This window comes from Microcebus murinus, chromosome 8 (genome assembly GCF_040939455.1).
Source record: "Microcebus murinus isolate Inina chromosome 8, M.murinus_Inina_mat1.0, whole genome shotgun sequence".
NCBI classification, from domain to species: domain Eukaryota; kingdom Metazoa; phylum Chordata; class Mammalia; order Primates; family Cheirogaleidae; genus Microcebus; species Microcebus murinus.
Genome location: NC_134111.1, coordinates 107,543,503 through 107,570,277, shown reverse-complemented (window position 1 = coordinate 107,570,277; position 26,775 = coordinate 107,543,503). Strand labels below are relative to the sequence as shown.

Here is a 26,775-nt window from a genome sequence, read left to right as displayed (position 1 = left end):
AGCCTGTGGCACCCGGTATTCCCAGGCGGTCTCCCATCCAAGAACTAACCAGGCCCGACCCTGCTTAGCTTCCGAGACCAGACGAGATCGGGGGCGTTCAGGGTGGTGTGGCCCTAGACGGCGGCGGAGGGCGCCCCTGCCCCGCTCGAGAAGCCGAGCCTCTCTGGGCTTCCCCGCCGCCGCCTCCCGCCCCAGGCCCCGCGCCGGGCCGGGCCGGTTGAGTTCGCCGGGACGGGGGTGATGGGCGGGGCGGGGCGGGGCGGGGCGGGGGGCTGTCTCTCTATACACACACACACACACTCACACTCACTCACACTCACACAAGATGCGCCTCCACGGCTGGACTCGCCAAGGTGGAGCCCTCCCAGCCCCCCTCGTCTCATCGCCCGGCCTCCTTCACCTACCCGCTGCCCACCCCCAGCGCGTCGCTGCCTGCCGCTGACTGCGCACGCGCGGGACGCTCGCCCTTTGACCCCAGCCAGGGGCCGCCCTCCCCCACAACCCCTTTCAGCTGCGCCCCCCCCCTCGCCCTGTGGGTGGGCTGCCGCCTATTCCCCCGGGCCAGGGCTGGGGCACAGCCAGTGTATGGGGCGTCTCTCTCTGGGGATGTGTCCCATGGGTGGGGTGGGGTGGCGTGGTTTGGGGGGCGCTGAAGAAATCAGTCCCCTCCATCTCCTACCTCTGGAAAACGCCCAAGCCCGTGGAGAACTGCCGGCACCGCTTCGTGGGGGCCGGGACCCTCCTCCGTGTCCTCCTGTGGCCCAGTCCAAGGGGCCTGGGCCTGGCCGGGGCTGCATTGGACCCCGACCACCCTGGCGTGTGGACTGGCTAAAAATCGGCCATTAGATATTGGATTCCAGCTTCCTGGAGGTCATTTCACTAATGAGTGCACCGGAAAGAGTTTCCTAATCCATCTGTGAGGGTGGCAACTGAAAGAGAATTTTAAAGCTGACAGAATAGGCGAGGGAAGGCATAGGAGATTTCCACACCCAGCAAGGAAGACTTTCCCGAAATGGAAGGAAGAAACGAGCAAACAGAGACACCGGTAGCCCGCCCGGAAAAGAGTCTGCCCCCGAGAGAAAGCACCCTGACCAGGTTCACCCGTGGGTGGGTGGCGAGCTAGCGGCATTCAGAAGAGCGAGGCCCGCAGTCTGTGCGGAAGACACCTGCGCTCGGGTGTGTGTGGCGGCGCGATTCACAAGCAGCTCTAGACGTTAAACCAAGGAGAAGCCAGGGAGTTCCCAACGCCCCAGGTGTCCTCAGCCCACGACTGGCTGCTGTGGGAATGCGAAGCCCGGCTCCTTGTCTCAGAGCGGGGTTCCCAGGAGGATCAGGCTGAAGCTGGGACTTGGCCTCAAAGTGTCCCCTCGCACGGCCACCCCCTTCCCCTTCCTGCTCCTCTACTCCTGGTGCCCCTCCATCCAGGGGCCAGACCTTAAAGAGTCACCGCAAGAGAATCCTGGTCCCAAAGGAGCCTTCTGGGGGACCGGTGCTGAGAGAGGTTGTGGGCATGGCCCGCTGGGGCTCTGCCCGACCCAGGGCTGAGAGATGCCACCTCCCAGCTCTGGGTCCCTGCAGGAAGTGTTGGCAAGCACAGGGCCGGTCCTCCAAAGGCCCAGGTGCAGGGAGCCCAGGCCAAGCAGCCTGTGGAAGAAGCCACTTGCCGTGCCACCCCGGGAACAGGACTGCAGGCCCCGGCCCTTCCCACCTCCTCCTCCTCCTCCTCCTCCTCCTCCTCCCCCCCGGCCCCCCCCCCACAGGGCACAGGGCTCAGAGACACCTCAGACTCTTGCTACCCAAAGTGCAAAGGGCATCAGTTGCTCCTCCAACCCCCCCGCCCAGCAGACCACGTTGTCCAGCCAGCCCCCGGGCCTCCCTGGGGTGCCCAGCACAAAAGTGCAGACACCCACCGGACCCTCAATCTCAGTTTTCGGATGTTTTTGCCACTCTAAGGACCCGCAGGCCAGCTGGGCCTTCGGGCAGGACAGAGAGCCCCGGAATCCGACGTGGAGAGCTGCGTGTACGTCCCCATCAGGAGGCGGTCCCCACCTCCGCGGCTCTCCCCTTGCGGGGAGCGGCAGCCCAGCCGGCAGCCGCAGGGCCTCAGGGAAGACACCAGGCTGGGCCCCCGCGGCACAGCGGGGGCACGTCCCCCGCACTCACGCGACTTAGGGACGGCTGCTGGAGACTGCTGCGGCCACCCTGCTGCCGGGTTTCTGGAGGGCTTCCTGGAAGCAGCGTCCACACCAAGCCCTTGGAAGGCCCAGGCGACGGAGGAGCCGGTCAGGCAGGGGCCGAGGACGGTGAGAGGCCGGGCGGGCGGGAAGGAGCATGTCAGGCAGGGGCAGAGGACGGTGACAGGCCGGGCGGGGAGGAGCCGGTCAGGCGGGGGCCCAGGACAGTGACGGGCCTGGCCGGGGAGGAGTGCGTCAGGCAGGGGCAGAGGAGACGGGGGCTGGGTAAGGGTTAGGGTGACAGTTAGGGCACAATTCACAATCGCAAAGACGTGGAAGCGACCCGAGTGCCCATCCATCCAGGAGTGCATCAATAAAATGTGGCGCGTGGACACCACGGAGTGCCATTCGGCTGTGAGGAGCAGCGGTGAGGGGGCGCCTCTCGTGTTCTCCTGGCCAGAGCTGGAACCCGTTCCAGTAAGCCAGGTAGCCCAAGAATGGACACACGAGCACCACGTGAGCGCGCTCACCAGCAAATTGGTACGAACGGATGGACGCCTAAGTGGACAGAGAGGAATCACCTTCATCGGGTGGGTGTCGGGCGGGTGGGGGGAGGGGAGGGGCATACACATCCATTAGGCATGGGGTGGGTGCGCACCGACTGGGGGATGGGCGCACTTGAAGCTCTGACCCGAGGGGGGAGGCTTGGAGAGGGCAAGGCACCCGACCTTAACATTGGTACCCCCACAATACGCTGGAACAACATGAGAGGTATATGAATAAGAACACAGGGGGGGCCGGGCGCGGTGGCTCACGCCTGTAATCCTAGCTCTCTGGGAGGCCGAGGCGGGCGGATTGCTCCAGGTCAGGAGTTCGAAACCAGCCTGAGCAAGAGCGAGACCCCGTCTCCACTAAAAATAGAGAGAAATTAATTGGCCAACTAATATATATAGAAAAACACAGCCGGGCGTGGTGGTGCATGCCTGTAGTCCCAACTACTCGGGAGGCTGAGGCAGCAGGATTGCTTGAGCCCGGAGATTGAGGTTGCTGTGAGCTAGGCTGACGCCATGGCACTCACTCTAGCCTGGGCAGCAAAACGAGACTCTGTCTCAAAAAAAAAAAAAAAAAAAAAGAACACAGGGGGGAGGGGGGCACGGGCAACACATGTCACCTGAATACTTGTACTCCCATCATCTGCTTGAAGAGAGAGAGAAAAGAAAATGCAATCCTAGAGGTAAGAGACACTTTTTAAAAATAATGAATCCGAAGAGAAAAGTAAAAGGAGGCCTGTGGAGCAGGTCTGGGTGTGACTCCGGATCCCCCAACATCAGGTGCCACCACCAAAGATTCCTGCGTGTAGCCCATAGAACCCCAAAAGCAACGGGACGAGTTCTGGTCACATACTCCCTCAAAATGACATCCTGGCCTTCTTCTGGAACTCCCTCCCCTCTCAGACTCTCAAGGTTTCCTCCAGCGTGTCGGTTCCCACAGAGCAGACCTTTGGTCTGAGACCTGACAGTCCAGATGCCACGCATGCTGCCGCGTGGCGGTGGTGTCGCGGCTTGGGACAAGAGGAGGCCCCACGGTGCGGGCTAGGGCGCCAGGCACCGCGGGCGGGCGCTGAGGGTGGGGGTGACCCCCACCCCCGGCCGCCGCCGCGCTCCCAGAAAGGGGACAGAACAAGAGGCAAAAAAAAAAAAAAAAAAAAAAAGCAGCAGCCTGTGGCACCCGGTATTCCCAGGCGGTCTCCCATCCAAGTACTAACCAGGCCCGACCCTGCTTAGCTTCCGAGACCAGACGAGATCGGGGGCGTTCAGGGTGGTGTGGCCCTAGACGGCGGCGGAGGGCGCCCCTGCCCCGCTCGAGAAGCCGAGCCTCTCTGGGCTTCCCCGCCGCCACCTCCCACCCCAGGCCCCGCGCCGGGCCGGGCCGGTTGAGTTCGCCGGGACGGGGGTGATGGGCGGGGCGGGGCGGGGCGGGGCGGGGGGCTGTCTCTCTATACACACACACACACACTCACACTCACTCACACTCACACAAGATGCGCCTCCACGGCTGGACTCGCCAAGGTGGAGCCCTCCCAGCCCCCCTCGTCTCCTCGCCCGGCCTCCTTCACCTACCCGCTGCCCACCCCCAGCGCGTCGCTGCCTGCCGCTGACTGCGCACGCGCGGGACGCTCGCCCTTTGACCCCAGCCAGGGGCCGCCCTCCCCCACAACCCCTTTCAGCTGCGCCCCCCCCTCGCCCTGTGGGTGGGCTGCCGCCTATTCCCCCGGGCCAGGGCTGGGGCACAGCCAGTGTATGGGGCGTCTCTCTCTGGGGATGTGTCCCATGGGTGGGGTGGGGTGGCGTGGTTTGGGGGGCGCTGAAGAAATCAGTCCCCTCCATCTCCTACCTCTGGAAAACGCCCAAGCCCGTGGAGAACTGCCGGCACCGCTTCGTGGGGGCCGGGACCCTCCTCCGTGTCCTCCTGTGGCCCAGTCCAAGGGGCCTGGGCCTGGCCGGGGCTGCATTGGACCCCGACCACCCTGGCGTGTGGACTGGCTAAAAATCGGCCATTAGATATTGGATTCCAGCTTCCTGGAGGTCATTTCACTAATGAGTGCACCGGAAAGAGTTTCCTAATCCATCTGTGAGGGTGGCAACTGAAAGAGAATTTTAAAGCTGACAGAATAGGCGAGGGAAGGCATAGGAGATTTCCACACCCAGCAAGGAAGACTTTCCCGAAATGGAAGGAAGAAACGAGCAAACAGAGACACCGGTAGCCCGCCCGGAAAAGAGTCTGCCCCCGAGAGAAAGCACCCTGACCAGGTTCACCCGTGGGTGGGTGGCGAGCTAGCGGCATTCAGAAGAGCGAGGCCCGCAGTCTGTGCGGAAGACACCTGCGCTCGGGTGTGTGTGGCGGCGCGATTCACAAGCAGCTCTAGACGTTAAACCAAGGAGAAGCCAGGGAGTTCCCAACGCCCCAGGTGTCCTCAGCCCACGACTGGCTGCTGTGGGAATGCGAAGCCCGGCTCCTTGTCTCAGAGCGGGGTTCCCAGGAGGATCAGGCTGAAGCTGGGACTTGGCCTCAAAGTGTCCCCTCGCACGGCCACCCCCTTCCCCTTCCTGCTCCTCTACTCCTGGTGCCCCTCCATCCAGGGGCCAGACCTTAAAGAGTCACCGCAAGAGAATCCTGGTCCCAAAGGAGCCTTCTGGGGGACCGGTGCTGAGAGAGGTTGTGGGCATGGCCCGCTGGGGCTCTGCCCGACCCAGGGCTGAGAGATGCCACCTCCCAGCTCTGGGTCCCTGCAGGAAGTGTTGGCAAGCACAGGGCCGGTCCTCCAAAGGCCCAGGTGCAGGGAGCCCAGGCCAAGCAGCCTGTGGAAGAAGCCACTTGCCGTGCCACCCCGGGAACAGGACTGCAGGCCCCGGCCCTTCCCACCTCCTCCTCCTCCTCCTCCTCCTCCTCCTCCCCCCCGGCCCCCCCCCCACAGGGCACAGGGCTCAGAGACACCTCAGACTCTTGCTACCCAAAGTGCAAAGGGCATCAGTTGCTCCTCCAACCCCCCCGCCCAGCAGACCACGTTGTCCAGCCAGCCCCCGGGCCTCCCTGGGGTGCCCAGCACAAAAGTGCAGACACCCACCGGACCCTCAATCTCAGTTTTCGGATGTTTTTGCCACTCTAAGGACCCGCAGGCCAGCTGGGCCTTCGGGCAGGACAGAGAGCCCCGGAATCCGACGTGGAGAGCTGCGTGTACGTCCCCATCAGGAGGCGGTCCCCACCTCCCCGGCTCTCCCCTTGCGGGGAGCGGCAGCCCAGCCGGCAGCCGCAGGGCCTCAGGGAAGACACCAGGCTGGGCCCCCGCGGCACAGCGGGGGCACGTCCCCCGCACTCACGCGACTTAGGGACGGCTGCTGGAGACTGCTGCGGCCACCCTGCTGCCGGGTTTCTGGAGGGCTTCCTGGAAGCAGCGTCCACACCAAGCCCTTGGAAGGCCCAGGCGACGGAGGAGCCGGTCAGGCAGGGGCCGAGGACGGTGAGAGGCCGGGCGGGCGGGAAGGAGCATGTCAGGCAGGGGCAGAGGACGGTGACAGGCCGGGCGGGGAGGAGCCGGTCAGGCGGGGGCCCAGGACAGTGACGGGCCTGGCCGGGGAGGAGTGCGTCAGGCAGGGGCAGAGGAGACGGGGGCTGGGTAAGGGTTAGGGTGACAGTTAGGGCACAATTCACAATCGCAAAGACGTGGAAGCGACCCGAGTGCCCATCCATCCAGGAGTGCATCAATAAAATGTGGCGCGTGGACACCACGGAGTGCCATTCGGCTGTGAGGAGCAGCGGTGAGGGGGCGCCTCTCGTGTTCTCCTGGCCAGAGCTGGAACCCGTTCCAGTAAGCCAGGTAGCCCAAGAATGGACACACGAGCACCACGTGAGCGCGCTCACCAGCAAATTGGTACGAACGGATGGACGCCTAAGTGGACAGAGAGGAATCACCTTCATCGGGTGGGTGTCGGGCGGGTGGGGGGAGGGGAGGGGCATACACATCCATTAGGCATGGGGTGGGTGCGCACCGACTGGGGGATGGGCGCACTTGAAGCTCTGACCCGAGGGGGGAGGCTTGGAGAGGGCAAGGCACCCGACCTTAACATTGGTACCCCCACAATACGCTGGAACAACATGAGAGGTATATGAATAAGAACACAGGGGGGGCCGGGCGCGGTGGCTCACGCCTGTAATCCTAGCTCTCTGGGAGGCCGAGGCGGGCGGATTGCTCCAGGTCAGGAGTTCGAAACCAGCCTGAGCAAGAGCGAGACCCCGTCTCCACTAAAAATAGAGAGAAATTAATTGGCCAACTAATATATATAGAAAAACACAGCCGGGCGTGGTGGTGCATGCCTGTAGTCCCAACTACTCGGGAGGCTGAGGCAGCAGGATTGCTTGAGCCCGGAGATTGAGGTTGCTGTGAGCTAGGCTGACGCCATGGCACTCACTCTAGCCTGGGCAGCAAAACGAGACTCTGTCTCAAAAAAAAAAAAAAAAAAAAGAACACAGGGGGGAGGGGGGCACGGGCAACACATGTCACCTGAATACTTGTACTCCCATCATCTGCTTGAAGAGAGAGAGAAAAGAAAATGCAATCCTAGAGGTAAGAGACACTTTTTAAAAATAATGAATCCGAAGAGAAAAGTAAAAGGAGGCCTGTGGAGCAGGTCTGGGTGTGACTCCGGATCCCCCAACATCAGGTGCCACCACCAAAGATTCCTGCGTGTAGCCCATAGAACCCCAAAAGCAACGGGACGAGTTCTGGTCACATACTCCCTCAAAATGACATCCTGGCCTTCTTCTGGAACTCCCTCCCCTCTCAGACTCTCAAGGTTTCCTCCAGCGTGTCGGTTCCCACAGAGCAGACCTTTGGTCTGAGACCTGACAGTCCAGATGCCACGCATGCTGCCGCGTGGCGGCGGTGTCGCGGCTTGGGACAAGAGGAGGCCCCACGGTGCGGGCTGGGGCGCCAGGCACCGCGGGCGGGCGCTGAGGGTGGGGGTGACCCCCACCCCGGGCCGCCGCCGCGCTCCCAGAAAGGGGACAGAACAAGAGGCAAAAAAAAAAAAAAAAAAAAAAAAAAAAGCAGCAGCCTGTGGCACCCGGTATTCCCAGGCGGTCTCCCATCCAAGAACTAACCAGGCCCGACCCTGCTTAGCTTCCGAGACCAGACGAGATCGGGGGCGTTCAGGGTGGTGTGGCCCTAGACGGCGGCGGAGGGCGCCCCTGCCCCGCTCGAGAAGCCGAGCCTCTCTGGGCTTCCCCGCCGCCGCCTCCCGCCCCAGGCCCCGCGCCGGGCCGGGCCGGTTGAGTTCGCCGGGACGGGGGTGATGGGCGGGGCGGGGCGGGGCGGGGCGGGGGGCTGTCTCTCTATACACACACACACACACTCACACTCACTCACACTCACACAAGATGCGCCTCCACGGCTGGACTCGCCAAGGTGGAGCCCTCCCAGCCCCCCTCGTCTCATCGCCCGGCCTCCTTCACCTACCCGCTGCCCACCCCCAGCGCGTCGCTGCCTGCCGCTGACTGCGCACGCGCGGGACGCTCGCCCTTTGACCCCAGCCAGGGGCCGCCCTCCCCCACAACCCCTTTCAGCTGCGCCCCCCCCCTCGCCCTGTGGGTGGGCTGCCGCCTATTCCCCCGGGCCAGGGCTGGGGCACAGCCAGTGTATGGGGCGTCTCTCTCTGGGGATGTGTCCCATGGGTGGGGTGGGGTGGCGTGGTTTGGGGGGCGCTGAAGAAATCAGTCCCCTCCATCTCCTACCTCTGGAAAACGCCCAAGCCCGTGGAGAACTGCCGGCACCGCTTCGTGGGGGCCGGGACCCTCCTCCGTGTCCTCCTGTGGCCCAGTCCAAGGGGCCTGGGCCTGGCCGGGGCTGCATTGGACCCCGACCACCCTGGCGTGTGGACTGGCTAAAAATCGGCCATTAGATATTGGATTCCAGCTTCCTGGAGGTCATTTCACTAATGAGTGCACCGGAAAGAGTTTCCTAATCCATCTGTGAGGGTGGCAACTGAAAGAGAATTTTAAAGCTGACAGAATAGGCGAGGGAAGGCATAGGAGATTTCCACACCCAGCAAGGAAGACTTTCCCGAAATGGAAGGAAGAAACGAGCAAACAGAGACACCGGTAGCCCGCCCGGAAAAGAGTCTGCCCCCGAGAGAAAGCACCCTGACCAGGTTCACCCGTGGGTGGGTGGCGAGCTAGCGGCATTCAGAAGAGCGAGGCCCGCAGTCTGTGCGGAAGACACCTGCGCTCGGGTGTGTGTGGCGGCGCGATTCACAAGCAGCTCTAGACGTTAAACCAAGGAGAAGCCAGGGAGTTCCCAACGCCCCAGGTGTCCTCAGCCCACGACTGGCTGCTGTGGGAATGCGAAGCCCGGCTCCTTGTCTCAGAGCGGGGTTCCCAGGAGGATCAGGCTGAAGCTGGGACTTGGCCTCAAAGTGTCCCCTCGCACGGCCACCCCCTTCCCCTTCCTGCTCCTCTACTCCTGGTGCCCCTCCATCCAGGGGCCAGACCTTAAAGAGTCACCGCAAGAGAATCCTGGTCCCAAAGGAGCCTTCTGGGGGACCGGTGCTGAGAGAGGTTGTGGGCATGGCCCGCTGGGGCTCTGCCCGACCCAGGGCTGAGAGATGCCACCTCCCAGCTCTGGGTCCCTGCAGGAAGTGTTGGCAAGCACAGGGCCGGTCCTCCAAAGGCCCAGGTGCAGGGAGCCCAGGCCAAGCAGCCTGTGGAAGAAGCCACTTGCCGTGCCACCCCGGGAACAGGACTGCAGGCCCCGGCCCTTCCCACCTCCTCCTCCTCCTCCTCCTCCTCCTCCTCCCCCCCGGCCCCCCCCCCACAGGGCACAGGGCTCAGAGACACCTCAGACTCTTGCTACCCAAAGTGCAAAGGGCATCAGTTGCTCCTCCAACCCCCCCGCCCAGCAGACCACGTTGTCCAGCCAGCCCCCGGGCCTCCCTGGGGTGCCCAGCACAAAAGTGCAGACACCCACCGGACCCTCAATCTCAGTTTTCGGATGTTTTTGCCACTCTAAGGACCCGCAGGCCAGCTGGGCCTTCGGGCAGGACAGAGAGCCCCGGAATCCGACGTGGAGAGCTGCGTGTACGTCCCCATCAGGAGGCGGTCCCCACCTCCGCGGCTCTCCCCTTGCGGGGAGCGGCAGCCCAGCCGGCAGCCGCAGGGCCTCAGGGAAGACACCAGGCTGGGCCCCCGCGGCACAGCGGGGGCACGTCCCCCGCACTCACGCGACTTAGGGACGGCTGCTGGAGACTGCTGCGGCCACCCTGCTGCCGGGTTTCTGGAGGGCTTCCTGGAAGCAGCGTCCACACCAAGCCCTTGGAAGGCCCAGGCGACGGAGGAGCCGGTCAGGCAGGGGCCGAGGACGGTGAGAGGCCGGGCGGGCGGGAAGGAGCATGTCAGGCAGGGGCAGAGGACGGTGACAGGCCGGGCGGGGAGGAGCCGGTCAGGCGGGGGCCCAGGACAGTGACGGGCCTGGCCGGGGAGGAGTGCGTCAGGCAGGGGCAGAGGAGACGGGGGCTGGGTAAGGGTTAGGGTGACAGTTAGGGCACAATTCACAATCGCAAAGACGTGGAAGCGACCCGAGTGCCCATCCATCCAGGAGTGCATCAATAAAATGTGGCGCGTGGACACCACGGAGTGCCATTCGGCTGTGAGGAGCAGCGGTGAGGGGGCGCCTCTCGTGTTCTCCTGGCCAGAGCTGGAACCCGTTCCAGTAAGCCAGGTAGCCCAAGAATGGACACACGAGCACCACGTGAGCGCGCTCACCAGCAAATTGGTACGAACGGATGGACGCCTAAGTGGACAGAGAGGAATCACCTTCATCGGGTGGGTGTCGGGCGGGTGGGGGGAGGGGAGGGGCATACACATCCATTAGGCATGGGGTGGGTGCGCACCGACTGGGGGATGGGCGCACTTGAAGCTCTGACCCGAGGGGGGAGGCTTGGAGAGGGCAAGGCACCCGACCTTAACATTGGTACCCCCACAATACGCTGGAACAACATGAGAGGTATATGAATAAGAACACAGGGGGGGCCGGGCGCGGTGGCTCACGCCTGTAATCCTAGCTCTCTGGGAGGCCGAGGCGGGCGGATTGCTCCAGGTCAGGAGTTCGAAACCAGCCTGAGCAAGAGCGAGACCCCGTCTCCACTAAAAATAGAGAGAAATTAATTGGCCAACTAATATATATAGAAAAACACAGCCGGGCGTGGTGGTGCATGCCTGTAGTCCCAACTACTCGGGAGGCTGAGGCAGCAGGATTGCTTGAGCCCGGAGATTGAGGTTGCTGTGAGCTAGGCTGACGCCATGGCACTCACTCTAGCCTGGGCAGCAAAACGAGACTCTGTCTCAAAAAAAAAAAAAAAAAAAAAGAACACAGGGGGGAGGGGGGCACGGGCAACACATGTCACCTGAATACTTGTACTCCCATCATCTGCTTGAAGAGAGAGAGAAAAGAAAATGCAATCCTAGAGGTAAGAGACACTTTTTAAAAATAATGAATCCGAAGAGAAAAGTAAAAGGAGGCCTGTGGAGCAGGTCTGGGTGTGACTCCGGATCCCCCAACATCAGGTGCCACCACCAAAGATTCCTGCGTGTAGCCCATAGAACCCCAAAAGCAACGGGACGAGTTCTGGTCACATACTCCCTCAAAATGACATCCTGGCCTTCTTCTGGAACTCCCTCCCCTCTCAGACTCTCAAGGTTTCCTCCAGCGTGTCGGTTCCCACAGAGCAGACCTTTGGTCTGAGACCTGACAGTCCAGATGCCACGCATGCTGCCGCGTGGCGGTGGTGTCGCGGCTTGGGACAAGAGGAGGCCCCACGGTGCGGGCTAGGGCGCCAGGCACCGCGGGCGGGCGCTGAGGGTGGGGGTGACCCCCACCCCCGGCCGCCGCCGCGCTCCCAGAAAGGGGACAGAACAAGAGGCAAAAAAAAAAAAAAAAAAAAAAAGCAGCAGCCTGTGGCACCCGGTATTCCCAGGCGGTCTCCCATCCAAGTACTAACCAGGCCCGACCCTGCTTAGCTTCCGAGACCAGACGAGATCGGGGGCGTTCAGGGTGGTGTGGCCCTAGACGGCGGCGGAGGGCGCCCCTGCCCCGCTCGAGAAGCCGAGCCTCTCTGGGCTTCCCCGCCGCCACCTCCCACCCCAGGCCCCGCGCCGGGCCGGGCCGGTTGAGTTCGCCGGGACGGGGGTGATGGGCGGGGCGGGGCGGGGCGGGGCGGGGGGCTGTCTCTCTATACACACACACACACACTCACACTCACTCACACTCACACAAGATGCGCCTCCACGGCTGGACTCGCCAAGGTGGAGCCCTCCCAGCCCCCCTCGTCTCCTCGCCCGGCCTCCTTCACCTACCCGCTGCCCACCCCCAGCGCGTCGCTGCCTGCCGCTGACTGCGCACGCGCGGGACGCTCGCCCTTTGACCCCAGCCAGGGGCCGCCCTCCCCCACAACCCCTTTCAGCTGCGCCCCCCCCTCGCCCTGTGGGTGGGCTGCCGCCTATTCCCCCGGGCCAGGGCTGGGGCACAGCCAGTGTATGGGGCGTCTCTCTCTGGGGATGTGTCCCATGGGTGGGGTGGGGTGGCGTGGTTTGGGGGGCGCTGAAGAAATCAGTCCCCTCCATCTCCTACCTCTGGAAAACGCCCAAGCCCGTGGAGAACTGCCGGCACCGCTTCGTGGGGGCCGGGACCCTCCTCCGTGTCCTCCTGTGGCCCAGTCCAAGGGGCCTGGGCCTGGCCGGGGCTGCATTGGACCCCGACCACCCTGGCGTGTGGACTGGCTAAAAATCGGCCATTAGATATTGGATTCCAGCTTCCTGGAGGTCATTTCACTAATGAGTGCACCGGAAAGAGTTTCCTAATCCATCTGTGAGGGTGGCAACTGAAAGAGAATTTTAAAGCTGACAGAATAGGCGAGGGAAGGCATAGGAGATTTCCACACCCAGCAAGGAAGACTTTCCCGAAATGGAAGGAAGAAACGAGCAAACAGAGACACCGGTAGCCCGCCCGGAAAAGAGTCTGCCCCCGAGAGAAAGCACCCTGACCAGGTTCACCCGTGGGTGGGTGGCGAGCTAGCGGCATTCAGAAGAGCGAGGCCCGCAGTCTGTGCGGAAGACACCTGCGCTCGGGTGTGTGTGGCGGCGCGATTCACAAGCAGCTCTAGACGTTAAACCAAGGAGAAGCCAGGGAGTTCCCAACGCCCCAGGTGTCCTCAGCCCACGACTGGCTGCTGTGGGAATGCGAAGCCCGGCTCCTTGTCTCAGAGCGGGGTTCCCAGGAGGATCAGGCTGAAGCTGGGACTTGGCCTCAAAGTGTCCCCTCGCACGGCCACCCCCTTCCCCTTCCTGCTCCTCTACTCCTGGTGCCCCTCCATCCAGGGGCCAGACCTTAAAGAGTCACCGCAAGAGAATCCTGGTCCCAAAGGAGCCTTCTGGGGGACCGGTGCTGAGAGAGGTTGTGGGCATGGCCCGCTGGGGCTCTGCCCGACCCAGGGCTGAGAGATGCCACCTCCCAGCTCTGGGTCCCTGCAGGAAGTGTTGGCAAGCACAGGGCCGGTCCTCCAAAGGCCCAGGTGCAGGGAGCCCAGGCCAAGCAGCCTGTGGAAGAAGCCACTTGCCGTGCCACCCCGGGAACAGGACTGCAGGCCCCGGCCCTTCCCACCTCCTCCTCCTCCTCCTCCTCCTCCTCCTCCCCCCCGGCCCCCCCCCCACAGGGCACAGGGCTCAGAGACACCTCAGACTCTTGCTACCCAAAGTGCAAAGGGCATCAGTTGCTCCTCCAACCCCCCCGCCCAGCAGACCACGTTGTCCAGCCAGCCCCCGGGCCTCCCTGGGGTGCCCAGCACAAAAGTGCAGACACCCACCGGACCCTCAATCTCAGTTTTCGGATGTTTTTGCCACTCTAAGGACCCGCAGGCCAGCTGGGCCTTCGGGCAGGACAGAGAGCCCCGGAATCCGACGTGGAGAGCTGCGTGTACGTCCCCATCAGGAGGCGGTCCCCACCTCCGCGGCTCTCCCCTTGCGGGGAGCGGCAGCCCAGCCGGCAGCCCCAGGGCCTCAGGGAAGACACCAGGCTGGGCCCCCCCGCGGCACAGCGGGGGCACGTCCCCCGCACTCACGCGACTTAGGGACGGCTGCTGGAGACTGCTGCGGCCACCCTGCTGCCGGGTTTCTGGAGGGCTTCCTGGAAGCAGCGTCCACACCAAGCCCTTGGAAGGCCCAGGCGACGGAGGAGCCGGTCAGGCAGGGGCCGAGGACGGTGAGAGGCCGGGCGGGCGGGAAGGAGCATGTCAGGCAGGGGCAGAGGACGGTGACCGGCCGGGCGGGGAGGAGCCGGTCAGGCGGGGGCCCAGGACAGTGACGGGCCTGGCCGGGGAGGAGTGCGTCAGGCAGGGGCAGAGGAGACGGGCTGGGTAAGGGTTAGGGTTACAGTTAGGGCACAATTCACAATCGCAAAGACGTGGAAGCGACCCGAGTGCCCATCCATCCAGGAGTGCATCAATAAAATGTGGCGCGTGGACACCACGGAGTGCCATTCGGCTGTGAGGAGCAGCGGTGAGAGGGCGCCTCTCGTGTTCTCCTGGCCAGAGCTGGAACCCGTTCCAGTAAGCCAAGTATCCCAAGAATGGACACACGAGCACCACGTGAGCGCGCTCACCAGCAAATTGGTACGAACGGATGGACACCTAAGTGGACGGAGAGGAATCACCTTCATCGGGTGGGTGTCGGGCGGGTGGGGGGAGGGGAGGGGCATACACATCCATTAGGCATGGGGTGGGTGCGCACCGACTGGGGGATGGGCGCACTTGAAGCTCTGACCCGAGGGGGGAGGCTTGGAGAGGGCAAGGCACCCGACCTTAACATTGGTACCCCCACAATACGCTGGAACAACATGAGAGGTATATGAATAAGAACACAGGGGGGGGCCGGGCGCGGTGGCTCACGCCTGTAATCCTAGCTCTCTGGGAGGCCGAGGCGGGCGGATTGCTCCAGGTCAGGAGTTCGAAACCAGCCTGAGCAAGAGCGAGACCCCGTCTCTACTAAAAATAGAAAGAAATTAATTGGCCAACTAATATATATAGAAAAACACAGCCGGGCGTGGTGGTGCATGCCTGTAGTCCCAACTACTCGGGAGGCTGAGGCAGCAGGATTGCTTGAGCCCGGAGATTGAGGTTGCTGTGAGCTAGGCTGACGCCATGGCACTCACTCTAGCCTGGGCAGCAAAACGAGACTCTGTCTCAAAAAAAAAAAAAAAAAAAAAAAGAACACAGGGGGGAGGGGGGCACGGGCAACACATGTCACCTGAATACTTGTACTCCCATCATCTGCTTGAAAAGAGAGAGAAAAGAAAATGCAATCTTAGAGGTAAGAGACACTTTTTAAACATAATGAATCCGAAGAGAAAAGTAAAAGGAGGCCTGTGGAGCAGGTCTGGGTGTGACTCCGGATCCCCCAACATCAGGTGCCACCACCAAAGATTCCTGCGTGTAGCCCATAGAACCCCAAAAGCAACGGGACGAGTTCTGGTCACGTACTCCCTCAAAATGACATCCTGGCCTTCTTCTGGAACTCCCTCCCCTCTCAGACTCTCAAGGTTTCCTCCAGCGTGTCGGTTCCCACAGAGCAGACCTTTGGTCTGAGACCTGACAGTCCAGATGCCACGCATGCTGCCGCGTGGCGGCGGTGTCGCGGCTTGGGACAAGAGGAGGCCCCACGGTGCGGGCTGGGGCGCCAGGCACCGCGCGGGCGCTGAGGGTGGGGGTGACCCCCACCCCGGGCCGCCGCCGCGCTCCCAGAAAGGGGACAGAACAAGAGGCAAAAAAAAAAAAAAAAAAAAAGCAGCAGCCTGTGGCACCCGGTATTCCCAGGCGGTCTCCCATCCAAGTACTAACCAGGCCCGACCCTGCTTAGCTTCCGAGACCAGACGAGATCGGGGGCGTTCAGGGTGGTGTGGCCCTAGACGGCGGCGGAGGGCGCCCCTGCCCCGCTCAAGAAGCCGAGCCTCTCTGGGCTTCCCCGCCGCCGCCTCCCGCCCCAGGCCCCGCGCCGGGCCGGGCCGGTTGAGTTCTCCGGCCGGCCGGGTCCCGCGGGCTCCCAGGGACGGGGGTGATGGGCGGGGCGGGGCGGGGGGCTGTCTCTCTATACACACACACACACACTCACACTCACTCACACTCACACAAGATGCGCCTCCACGGCTGGACTCGCCAAGGTGGAGCCCTCCCAGCCCCCCTCGTCTCCTCGCCCGGCCTCCTTCACCTACCCGCTGCCCACCCCCAGCGCGTCGCTGCCTGCCGCTGACTGCGCACGCGCGGGACGCTCGCCCTTTGACCCCAGCCAGGGGCCGCCCTCCCCCACAACCCCTTTCAGCTGCGCCCCCCCCCCTCGCCCTGTGGGTGGGCTGCCGCCTATTCCCCCGGGCCAGGGCTGGGGCACAGCCAGTGTATGGGGCGTCTCTCTCTGGGGATGTGTCCCATGGGTGGGGTGGGGTGGCGTGGTTTGGGGGGCGCTGAAGAAATCAGTCCCCTCCATCTCCTACCTCTGGAAAACGCCCAAGCCCGTGGAGAACTGCCGGCACCGCTTCGTGGGGGCCGGGACCCTCCTCCGTGTCCTCCGGTGGCCCAGTCCAAGGGGCCTGGGCCTGGCCGGGGCTGCATTGGACCCCGACCACCCTGGCGTGTGGACTGGCTAAAAATCGGCCATTAGATATTGGATTCCAGCTTCCTGGAGGTCATTTCACTAATGAGTGCACCGGAAAGAGTTTCCTAATCCATCTGTGAGGGTGGCAACTGAAAGAGAATTTTAAAGCTGACAGAATAGGCGAGGGAAGGCATAGGAGATTTCCACACCCAGCAAGGAAGCCTTTCCCGAAATGGAAGAAAGAAACGAGCAAACAGAGACACCGGTAGCCCGCCCGGAAAAGAGTCTGCCCCTTAGAGAAAGCACCCTGACCAGGTTCACCCGTGGGTGGGTGGCGAGCTAGCGGCATTCAGAAGAGCGAGGCCCGCAGTCTGTGCGGAAGACACCTGCGCTCGGGTGTGTGTGGCGGCGCGATTCACAAGCAGCTCTAGATGTTAAACCAAGGAGAAGCCAGGGAGTTCCCAACGCCCCAGGTGTCCTCAGCCCACGACTGGCTGCTGTGGGAATGCGAAGCCCGGCTCCTTGTCTCAGAGCGGGGTTCCCAGGAGGATCAGGCTGAAGCTGGGACTTGGCCTCAAAGTGTCCCCTCGCATGGCCACCCCCTTCCCCTTCCTGCTCCTCTACTCCTGGTGCCCCTCCATCCAGGGGCCAGACCTTAAAGAGTCACCGCAAGAGAATCCTGGTCCCAAAGGAGCCTTCTGGGGGACCGGTGCTGAGAGAGGTTGTGGGCATGGCCCGCTGGGGCTCTGCCCGACCCAGGGCTGAGAGATGCCACCTCCCAGCTCTGGGTCCCTGCAGGAAGTGTTGGCAAGCACAGGGCCGGTCCTCCAAAGGCCCAGGTGCAGGGAGCCCAGGCCAAGCAGCCTGTGGAAGAAGCCACTTGCCGTGCCACCCCGGGAACAGGACTGCAGGCCCCGGCCCTTCCCACCTCCTCCTCCTCCTCCTCCTCCTCCTCCCCCCCGCCCCCCCCCCACAGGGCACAGGGCTCAGAGACACCTCAGACTCTTGCTACCCAAAGTGCAAAGGGCATCAGTTGCTCCTCCAACCCCCCTCCCCCCGCCCAGCAGACCACGTTGTCCAGCCAGCCCCCGGGCCTCCCTGGGGTGCCCAGCACAAAAGTGCAGACACCCACCGGACCCTCAATCTCAGTTTTCGGATGTTTTTGCCACTCTAAGGACCCGCAGGCCAGCTGGGCCTTCGGGCAGGACAGAGAGCCCCGGAATCCGACGTGGAGAGCTGCGTGTACGTCCCCATCAGGAGGCGGTCCCCACCTCCGCGGCTCTCCCCTTGCGGGGAGCGGCAGCCCAGCCGGCAGCCCCAGGGCCTCAGGGAAGACACCAGGCTGGGCCCCCCCGCGGCACAGCGGGGGCACGTCCCCCGCACTCACGCGACTTAGGGACGGCTGCTGGAGACTGCTGCGGCCACCCTGCTGCCGGGTTTCTGGAGGGCTTCCTGGAAGCAGCGTCCACACCAAGCCCTTGGAAGGCCCAGGCGACGGAGGAGCCGGTCAGGCAGGGGCCGAGGACGGTGAGAGGCCGGGCGGGCGGGAAGGAGCATGTCAGGCAGGGGCAGAGGACGGTGACCGGCCGGGCGGGGAGGAGCCGGTCAGGCGGGGGCCCAGGACAGTGACGGGCCTGGCCGGGGAGGAGTGCGTCAGGCAGGGGCAGAGGAGACGGGCTGGGTAAGGGTTAGGGTTACAGTTAGGGCACAATTCACAATCGCAAAGACGTGGAAGCGACCCGAGTGCCCATCCATCCAGGAGTGCATCAATAAAATGTGGCGCGTGGACACCACGGAGTGCCATTCGGCTGTGAGGAGCAGCGGTGAGAGGGCGCCTCTCGTGTTCTCCTGGCCAGAGCTGGAACCCGTTCCAGTAAGCCAAGTATCCCAAGAATGGACACACGAGCACCACGTGAGCGCGCTCACCAGCAAATTGGTACGAACGGGTGGACACCTAAGTGGACGGAGAGGAATCACCTTCATCGGGTGGGTGTCGGGCGGGTGGGGGGAGGGGAGGGGCATACACATCCATTAGGCATGGGGTGGGTGCGCACCGACTGGGGGATGGGCGCACTTGAAGCTCTGACCCGAGGGGGGAGGCTTGGAGAGGGCAAGGCACCCGACCTTAACATTGGTACCCCCACAATACGCTGGAACAACATGAGAGGTATATGAATAAGAACACAGGGGGGGGCCGGGCGCGGTGGCTCACGCCTGTAATCCTAGCTCTCTGGGAGGCCGAGGCGGGCGGATTGCTCCAGGTCAGGAGTTCGAAACCAGCCTGAGCAAGAGCGAGACCCCGTCTCTACTAAAAATAGAAAGAAATTAATTGGCCAACTAATATATATAGAAAAACACAGCCGGGCGTGGTGGTGCATGCCTGTAGTCCCAACTACTCGGGAGGCTGAGGCAGCAGGATTGCTTGAGCCCGGAGATTGAGGTTGCTGTGAGCTAGGCTGACGCCATGGCACTCACTCTAGCCTGGGCAGCAAAACGAGACTCTGTCTCAAAAAAAAAAAAAAAAAAAAAGAACACAGGGGGGAGGGGGGCACGGGCAACACATGTCACCTGAATACTTGTACTCCCATCATCTGCTTGAAAAGAGAGAGAAAAGAAAATGCAATCTTAGAGGTAAGAGACACTTTTTAAACATAATGAATCCGAAGAGAAAAGTAAAAGGAGGCCTGTGGAGCAGGTCTGGGTGTGACTCCGGATCCCCCAACATCAGGTGCCACCACCAAAGATTCCTGCGTGTAGCCCATAGAACCCCAAAAGCAACGGGACGAGTTCTGGTCACGTACTCCCTCAAAATGACATCCTGGCCTTCTTCTGGAACTCCCTCCCCTCTCAGACTCTCAAGGTTTCCTCCAGCGTGTCGGTTCCCACAGAGCAGACCTTTGGTCTGAGACCTGACAGTCCAGATGCCACGCATGCTGCCGCGTGGCGGCGGTGTCGCGGCTTGGGACAAGAGGAGGCCCCACGGTGCGGGCTGGGGCGCCAGGCACCGCGCGGGCGCTGAGGGTGGGGGTGACCCCCACCCCGGGCCGCCGCCGCGCTCCCAGAAAGGGGACAGAACAAGAGGCAAAAAAAAAAAAAAAAAAAAAGCAGCAGCCTGTGGCACCCGGTATTCCCAGGCGGTCTCCCATCCAAGTACTAACCAGGCCCGACCCTGCTTAGCTTCCGAGACCAGACGAGATCGGGGGCGTTCAGGGTGGTGTGGCCCTAGACGGCGGCGGAGGGCGCCCCTGCCCCGCTCAAGAAGCCGAGCCTCTCTGGGCTTCCCCGCCGCCGCCTCCCGCCCCAGGCCCCGCGCCGGGCCGGGCCGGTTGAGTTCTCCGGCCGGCCGGGTCCCGCGGGCTCCCAGGGACGGGGGTGATGGGCGGGGCGGGGCGGGGGGCTGTCTCTCTATACACACACACACACACTCACACTCACTCACACTCACACAAGATGCGCCTCCACGGCTGGACTCGCCAAGGTGGAGCCCTCCCAGCCCCCCTCGTCTCCTCGCCCGGCCTCCTTCACCTACCCGCTGCCCACCCCCAGCGCGTCGCTGCCTGCCGCTGACTGCGCACGCGCGGGACGCTCGCCCTTTGACCCCAGCCAGGGGCCGCCCTCCCCCACAACCCCTTTCAGCTGCGCCCCCCCCCTCGCCCTGTGGGTGGGCTGCCGCCTATTCCCCCGGGCCAGGGCTGGGGCACAGCCAGTGTATGGGGCGTCTCTCTCTGGGGATGTGTCCCATGGGTGGGGTGGGGTGGCGTGGTTTGGGGGGCGCTGAAGAAATCAGTCCCCTCCATCTCCTACCTCTGGAAAACGCCCAAGCCCGTGGAGAACTGCCGGCACCGCTTCGTGGGGGCCGGGACCCTCCTCCGTGTCCTCCGGTGGCCCAGTCCAAGGGGCCTGGGCCTGGCCGGGGCTGCATTGGACCCCGACCACCCTGGCGTGTGGACTCGCTAAAAATCGGCCATTAGATATTAGATTCCAGCTTCCTGGAGGTCATTTCACTAATGAGTGCACCGGAAAGAGTTTCCTAATCCATCTGTGAGGGTGGCAACTGAAAGAGAATTTTAAAGCTGACAGAATAGGCGAGGGAAGGCATAGGAGATTTCCACACCCAGCAAGGAAGCCTTTCCCGAAATGGAAGAAAGAAACGAGCAAACAGAGACACCGGTAGCCCGCCCGGAAAAGAGTCTGCCCCTTAGAGAAAGCACCCTGACCAGGTTCACCCGTGGGTGGGTGGCGAGCTAGCGGCATTCAGAAGAGCGAGGCCCGCAGTCTGTGCGGAAGACACCTGCGCTCGGGTGTGTGTGGCGGCGCGATTCACAAGCAGCTCTAGATGTTAAACCAAGGAGAAGCCAGGGAGTTCCCAACGCCCCAGGTGTCCTCAGCCCACGACTGGCTGCTGTGGGAATGCGAAGCCCGGCTCCTTGTCTCAGAGCGGGGTTCCCAGGAGGATCAGGCTGAAGCTGGGACTTGGCCTCAAAGTGTCCCCTCGCATGGCCACCCCCTTCCCCTTCCTGCTCCTCTACTCCTGGTGCCCCTCCATCCAGGGGCCAGACCTTAAAGAGTCACCGCAAGAGAATCCTGGTCCCAAAGGAGCCTTCTGGGGGACCGGTGCTGAGAGAGGTTGTGGGCATGGCCCGCTGGGGCTCTGCCCGACCCAGGGCTGAGAGATGCCACCTCCCAGCTCTGGGTCCCTGCAGGAAGTGTTGGCAAGCACAGGGCCGGTCCTCCAAAGGCCCAGGTGCAGGGAGCCCAGGCCAAGCAGCCTGTGGAAGAAGCCACTTGCCGTGCCACCCCGGGAACAGGACTGCAGGCCCCGGCCCTTCCCACCTCCTCCTCCTCCTCCTCCTCCTCCTCCTCCCCCCCGCCCCCCCCCCACAGGGCACAGGGCTCAGAGACACCTCAGACTCTTGCTACCCAAAGTGCAAAGGGCATCAGTTGCTCCTCCAACCCCCCCGCCCAGCAGACCACGTTGTCCAGCCAGCCCCCGGGCCTCCCTGGGGTGCCCAGCACAAAAGTGCAGACACCCACCGGACCCTCAATCTCAGTTTTCGGATGTTTTTGCCACTCTAAGGACCCGCAGGCCAGCTGGGCCTTCGGGCAGGACAGAGAGCCCCGGAATCCGACGTGGAGAGCTGCGTGTACGTCCCCATCAGGAGGCGGTCCCCACCTCCGCGGCTCTCCCCTTGCGGGGAGCGGCAGCCCAGCCGGCAGCCCCAGGGCCTCAGGGAAGACACCAGGCTGGGCCCCCCCGCGGCACAGCGGGGGCACGTCCCCCGCACTCACGCGACTTAGGGACGGCTGCTGGAGACTGCTGCGGCCACCCTGCTGCCGGGTTTCTGGAGGGCTTCCTGGAAGCAGCGTCCACACCAAGCCCTTGGAAGGCCCAGGCGACGGAGGAGCCGGTCAGGCAGGGGCCGAGGACGGTGAGAGGCCGGGCGGGCGGGAAGGAGCATGTCAGGCAGGGGCAGAGGACGGTGACCGGCCGGGCGGGGAGGAGCCGGTCAGGCGGGGGCCCAGGACAGTGACGGGCCTGGCCGGGGAGGAGTGCGTCAGGCAGGGGCAGAGGAGACGGGCTGGGTAAGGGTTAGGGTTACAGTTAGGGCACAATTCACAATCGCAAAGACGTGGAAGCGACCCGAGTGCCCATCCATCCAGGAGTGCATCAATAAAATGTGGCGCGTGGACACCACGGAGTGCCATTCGGCTGTGAGGAGCAGCGGTGAGAGGGCGCCTCTCGTGTTCTCCTGGCCAGAGCTGGAACCCGTTCCAGTAAGCCAAGTATCCCAAGAATGGACACACGAGCACCACGTGAGCGCGCTCACCAGCAAATTGGTACGAACGGGTGGACACCTAAGTGGACGGAGAGGAATCACCTTCATCGGGTGGGTGTCGGGCGGGTGGGGGGAGGGGAGGGGCATACACATCCATTAGGCATGGGGTGGGTGCGCACCGACTGGGGGATGGGCGCACTTGAAGCTCTGACCCGAGGGGGGAGGCTTGGAGAGGGCAAGGCACCCGACCTTAACATTGGTACCCCCACAATACGCTGGAACAACATGAGAGGTATATGAATAAGAACACAGGGGGGGGCCGGGCGCGGTGGCTCACGCCTGTAATCCTAGCTCTCTGGGAGGCCGAGGCGGGCGGATTGCTCCAGGTCAGGAGTTCGAAACCAGCCTGAGCAAGAGCGAGACCCCGTCTCTACTAAAAATAGAAAGAAATTAATTGGCCAACTAATATATATAGAAAAACACAGCCGGGCGTGGTGGTGCATGCCTGTAGTCCCAACTACTCGGGAGGCTGAGGCAGCAGGATTGCTTGAGCCCGGAGATTGAGGTTGCTGTGAGCTAGGCTGACGCCATGGCACTCACTCTAGCCTGGGCAGCAAAACGAGACTCTGTCTCAAAAAAAAAAAAAAAAAAAAAGAACACAGGGGGGAGGGGGGCACGGGCAACACATGTCACCTGAATACTTGTACTCCCATCATCTGCTTGAAAAGAGAGAGAAAAGAAAATGCAATCTTAGAGGTAAGAGACACTTTTTAAACATAATGAATCCGAAGAGAAAAGTAAAAGGAGGCCTGTGGAGCAGGTCTGGGTGTGACTCCGGATCCCCCAACATCAGGTGCCACCACCAAAGATTCCTGCGTGTAGCCCATAGAACCCCAAAAGCAACGGGACGAGTTCTGGTCACGTACTCCCTCAAAATGACATCCTGGCCTTCTTCTGGAACTCCCTCCCCTCTCAGACTCTCAAGGTTTCCTCCAGCGTGTCGGTTCCCACAGAGCAGACCTTTGGTCTGAGACCTGACAGTCCAGATGCCACGCATGCTGCCGCGTGGCGGCGGTGTCGCGGCTTGGGACAAGAGGAGGCCCCACGGTGCGGGCTGGGGCGCCAGGCACCGCGCGGGCGCTGAGGGTGGGGGTGACCCCCACCCCGGGCCGCCGCCGCGCTCCCAGAAAGGGGACAGAACAAGAGGCAAAAAAAAAAAAAAAAAAAAAGCAGCAGCCTGTGGCACCCGGTATTCCCAGGCGGTCTCCCATCCAAGTACTAACCAGGCCCGACCCTGCTTAGCTTCCGAGACCAGACGAGATCGGGGGCGTTCAGGGTGGTGTGGCCCTAGACGGCGGCGGAGGGCGCCCCTGCCCCGCTCAAGAAGCCGAGCCTCTCTGGGCTTCCCCGCCGCCGCCTCCCGCCCCAGGCCCCGCGCCGGGCCGGGCCGGTTGAGTTCTCCGGCCGGCCGGGTCCCGCGGGCTCCCAGGGACGGGGGTGATGGGCGGGGCGGGGCGGGGGGCTGTCTCTCTATACACACACACACACACTCACACTCACTCACACTCACACAAGATGCGCCTCCACGGCTGGACTCGCCAAGGTGGAGCCCTCCCAGCCCCCCTCGTCTCCTCGCCCGGCCTCCTTCACCTACCCGCTGCCCACCCCCAGCGCGTCGCTGCCTGCCGCTGACTGCGCACGCGCGGGACGCTCGCCCTTTGACCCCAGCCAGGGGCCGCCCTCCCCCACAACCCCTTTCAGCTGCGCCCCCCCCCTCGCCCTGTGGGTGGGCTGCCGCCTATTCCCCCGGGCCAGGGCTGGGGCACAGCCAGTGTATGGGGCGTCTCTCTCTGGGGATGTGTCCCATGGGTGGGGTGGGGTGGCGTGGTTTGGGGGGCGCTGAAGAAATCAGTCCCCTCCATCTCCTACCTCTGGAAAACGCCCAAGCCCGTGGAGAACTGCCGGCACCGCTTCGTGGGGGCCGGGACCCTCCTCCGTGTCCTCCGGTGGCCCAGTCCAAGGGGCCTGGGCCTGGCCGGGGCTGCATTGGACCCCGACCACCCTGGCGTGTGGACTCGCTAAAAATCGGCCATTAGATATTAGATTCCAGCTTCCTGGAGGTCATTTCACTAATGAGTGCACCGGAAAGAGTTTCCTAATCCATCTGTGAGGGTGGCAACTGAAAGAGAATTTTAAAGCTGACAGAATAGGCGAGGGAAGGCATAGGAGATTTCCACACCCAGCAAGGAAGCCTTTCCCGAAATGGAAGAAAGAAACGAGCAAACAGAGACACCGGTAGCCCGCCCGGAAAAGAGTCTGCCCCTTAGAGAAAGCACCCTGACCAGGTTCACCCGTGGGTGGGTGGCGAGCTAGCGGCATTCAGAAGAGCGAGGCCCGCAGTCTGTGCGGAAGACACCTGCGCTCGGGTGTGTGTGGCGGCGCGATTCACAAGCAGCTCTAGATGTTAAACCAAGGAGAAGCCAGGGAGTTCCCAACGCCCCAGGTGTCCTCAGCCCACGACTGGCTGCTGTGGGAATGCGAAGCCCGGCTCCTTGTCTCAGAGCGGGGTTCCCAGGAGGATCAGGCTGAAGCTGGGACTTGGCCTCAAAGTGTCCCCTCGCATGGCCACCCCCTTCCCCTTCCTGCTCCTCTACTCCTGGTGCCCCTCCATCCAGGGGCCAGACCTTAAAGAGTCACCGCAAGAGAATCCTGGTCCCAAAGGAGCCTTCTGGGGGACCGGTGCTGAGAGAGGTTGTGGGCATGGCCCGCTGGGGCTCTGCCCGACCCAGGGCTGAGAGATGCCACCTCCCAGCTCTGGGTCCCTGCAGGAAGTGTTGGCAAGCACAGGGCCGGTCCTCCAAAGGCCCAGGTGCAGGGAGCCCAGGCCAAGCAGCCTGTGGAAGAAGCCACTTGCCGTGCCACCCCGGGAACAGGACTGCAGGCCCCGGCCCTTCCCACCTCCTCCTCCTCCTCCTCCTCCTCCTCCCCCCCGCCCCCCCCCCACAGGGCACAGGGCTCAGAGACACCTCAGACTCTTGCTACCCAAAGTGCAAAGGGCATCATTTGCTCCTCCAACCCCCCTCCCCCCGCCCAGCAGACCACGTTGTCCAGCCAGCCCCCGGGCCTCCCTGGGGTGCCCAGCACAAAAGTGCAGACACCCACCGGACCCTCAATCTCAGTTTTCGGATGTTTTTGCCACTCTAAGGACCCGCAGGCCAGCTGGGCCTTCGGGCAGGACAGAGAGCCCCGGAATCCGACGTGGAGAGCTGCGTGTACGTCCCCATCAGGAGGCGGTCCCCACCTCCGCGGCTCTCCCCTTGCGGGGAGCGGCAGCCCAGCCGGCAGCCCCAGGGCCTCAGGGAAGACACCAGGCTGGGCCCCCCCGCGGCACAGCGGGGGCACGTCCCCCGCACTCACGCGACTTAGGGACGGCTGCTGGAGACTGCTGCGGCCACCCTGCTGCCGGGTTTCTGGAGGGCTTCCTGGAAGCAGCGTCCACACCAAGCCCTTGGAAGGCCCAGGCGACGGAGGAGCCGGTCAGGCAGGGGCCGAGGACGGTGAGAGGCCGGGCGGGCGGGAAGGAGCATGTCAGGCAGGGGCAGAGGACGGTGACCGGCCGGGCGGGGAGGAGCCGGTCAGGCGGGGGCCCAGGACAGTGACGGGCCTGGCCGGGGAGGAGTGCGTCAGGCAGGGGCAGAGGAGACGGGCTGGGTAAGGGTTAGGGTTACAGTTAGGGCACAATTCACAATCGCAAAGACGTGGAAGCGACCCGAGTGCCCATCCATCCAGGAGTGCATCAATAAAATGTGGCGCGTGGACACCACGGAGTGCCATTCGGCTGTGAGGAGCAGCGGTGAGAGGGCGCCTCTCGTGTTCTCCTGGCCAGAGCTGGAACCCGTTCCAGTAAGCCAAGTATCCCAAGAATGGACACACGAGCACCACGTGAGCGCGCTCACCAGCAAATTGGTACGAACGGGTGGACACCTAAGTGGACGGAGAGGAATCACCTTCATCGGGTGGGTGTCGGGCGGGTGGGGGGAGGGGAGGGGCATACACATCCATTAGGCATGGGGTGGGTGCGCACCGACTGGGGGATGGGCGCACTTGAAGCTCTGACCCGAGGGGGGAGGCTTGGAGAGGGCAAGGCACCCGACCTTAACATTGGTACCCCCACAATACGCTGGAACAACATGAGAGGTATATGAATAAGAACACAGGGGGGGGCCGGGCGCGGTGGCTCACGCCTGTAATCCTAGCTCTCTGGGAGGCCGAGGCGGGCGGATTGCTCCAGGTCAGGAGTTCGAAACCAGCCTGAGCAAGAGCGAGACCCCGTCTCTACTAAAAATAGAAAGAAATTAATTGGCCAACTAATATATATAGAAAAACACAGCCGGGCGTGGTGGTGCATGCCTGTAGTCCCAACTACTCGGGAGGCTGAGGCAGCAGGATTGCTTGAGCCCGGAGATTGAGGTTGCTGTGAGCTAGGCTGACGCCATGGCACTCACTCTAGCCTGGGCAGCAAAACGAGACTCTGTCTCAAAAAAAAAAAAAAAAAAAAAGAACACAGGGGGGAGGGGGGCACGGGCAACACATGTCACCTGAATACTTGTACTCCCATCATCTGCTTGAAAAGAGAGAGA

The 26,775-nt window shown here is 63.0% G+C and overlaps 5 non-coding genes and 2 pseudogenes across 5 annotated transcripts; all 7 read right to left on the bottom strand.

Moving 5' to 3' along the window:
• LOC142872598 (uncharacterized) lies at nt 1-119 on the bottom strand (annotated as a pseudogene).
• A 3,771-nt stretch (nt 120-3,890) lies between these two features.
• LOC142872550 (5S ribosomal RNA) lies at nt 3,891-4,009 on the bottom strand. Its single transcript, XR_012920807.1, has one exon. It is a non-coding gene; the product is annotated as a 5S ribosomal RNA (ribosomal RNA).
• Nucleotides 4,010-7,783: 3,774 nt separating this feature from the next.
• On the bottom strand, nt 7,784-7,902 carry LOC142872597 (uncharacterized; annotated as a pseudogene).
• Nucleotides 7,903-11,673: 3,771 nt separating this feature from the next.
• Nucleotides 11,674-11,792, bottom strand: LOC142872549 (5S ribosomal RNA). The gene has a single exon (XR_012920806.1). It is a non-coding gene; the product is annotated as a 5S ribosomal RNA (ribosomal RNA).
• A 3,769-nt stretch (nt 11,793-15,561) lies between these two features.
• LOC142872548 (5S ribosomal RNA) lies at nt 15,562-15,680 on the bottom strand. Its single transcript, XR_012920805.1, has one exon. It is a non-coding gene; the product is annotated as a 5S ribosomal RNA (ribosomal RNA).
• A 3,787-nt stretch (nt 15,681-19,467) lies between these two features.
• On the bottom strand, nt 19,468-19,586 carry LOC142872547 (5S ribosomal RNA). The gene has a single exon (XR_012920804.1). It is a non-coding gene; the product is annotated as a 5S ribosomal RNA (ribosomal RNA).
• A 3,783-nt stretch (nt 19,587-23,369) lies between these two features.
• Nucleotides 23,370-23,488, bottom strand: LOC142872546 (5S ribosomal RNA). The gene has a single exon (XR_012920803.1). It is a non-coding gene; the product is annotated as a 5S ribosomal RNA (ribosomal RNA).
• Between the last annotated feature and the right edge of the window lie 3,287 nt (nt 23,489-26,775).